We start from the raw sequence: 1,468 nt of genomic DNA on the forward strand, positions 1-1,468 counted from the left end.
CCACTGAGTTATGATTTTGAGTAATGTTAGATATAAACATAAAGCATGTAAGTTTTGTGTAATTTTTTATTTTTTTTTAAAAAAGAGGATTTACCATTGAAAAATAATTTTTTAATGTCTTAGGTGCCGTTTGGATGTTGAGTTGAGATAAAAGTTGAAAGTTGAATAAAATATTATTTTTTAATATTATTATTGTTTTGAAATTTGAAAATTTTGAATTGTTTATTATATTATATAAAAATTTTAAAAAATTATAATAATAAAATGAGATATGATGAAATATTTCTTTATGTCTAAATTGGAAATTAGATTAATTCACTTTTTTTAATAAAATATGCAAGATTTGTACCCTCTGTAATGGTAAATGTAATTTCTCCGAGCAATATGTCTATGTTGGGGAAGACCACGTTTCTGTCAAATCCAATCATTCTCTAGGGTCTTTTGAGGAGTTGTTCAATCTTTACAAGCAATCTTTCAAGAGTGGATGCAAGCTGAATGCTTTTTTGGTAATCACAATCAATATTAGTACATGTTTTTGTTAGGCACTCTGACACATCAGGTCCTCAACCATGTCTCCCCCCCCCAATAAGGATCACTTCAATCCATTAGCTTAGTATAGATTGGATTTTACATTTTTCAGAATCCAAGCAACATTGATCAAGTAAATGATTGGGATATTGTACGGATCAAATCAGTAGTTTATAATTTAATTTTGGGATAAAGTTAAAATTCAAGTTAAGAAATAAATTCAAGAAGAGATAGGATAAGTTAACTTAGACTGTTAAGAGAAAAGATACACAGACTGTTAAAAGAAAAGATATATAAACTTCTAAAAAGAAAGGCTCACAGACTCTTAAAATGATAGGGACTCATATTCCTAAAGAGTGGGGCTACTCTGCCGCCCCACTCTTACCGCTGGGCGTACCGCCTAGCGTTTTTTTTTTTTACATTTTTTTAATACATTTAAATATTTTTAAAAAATAAAAAAATATATATATCAATACATTTAAAATCACTTCCTTAATCACTAAAAAAAATTTTGACCAGCGGTCAAATAAAGTGGTCAAAGTGGGGAGGCAAAATAGCTTTTTTCATTCTTAAAAGGAAAGTGACTCAAACTTCTAACAAGAAAAGGCTTCATAATGCAAGTTGGACGTCTATATATATGAGGAGATCTTCCACAAAACGAACGGATTCTCCACAAGCTCTCTACACACAAGATCTCTCCACTAAAATTCTAAAAGAGATTTCTTAAATTTTTCTATTGTATTGTGAGATATTTGAGATCATAAGAGATTGTAACAACACACATTATAGTGAATTTTGTTCCCAAACAACCCATAGATGTAGGTATTATGTCGAACAATGTAAATCTTTATATTTTTCTTTATTTATGCTTATTTGTTATTTATTTTATTGATAAACACAAAAGTAATTGTATTAAAGTCCGAATCATCTCATAGGTTGA

The 1,468-nt window shown here is 28.8% G+C and overlaps 1 protein-coding gene across 3 annotated transcripts in view; it reads left to right on the forward strand.

Moving 5' to 3' along the window:
- Positions 1 to 1,468, forward strand: part of LOC108984137 (heat shock factor protein HSF8-like) — a 12,508-nt gene that overhangs the window by 4,746 nt on the left and 6,294 nt on the right. The window lies entirely within an intron of this gene.

The sequence above is a fragment of the Juglans regia genome, chromosome 9, assembly GCF_001411555.2.
Source record: "Juglans regia cultivar Chandler chromosome 9, Walnut 2.0, whole genome shotgun sequence".
NCBI classification, from domain to species: Eukaryota; Viridiplantae; Streptophyta; class Magnoliopsida; order Fagales; family Juglandaceae; genus Juglans; species Juglans regia.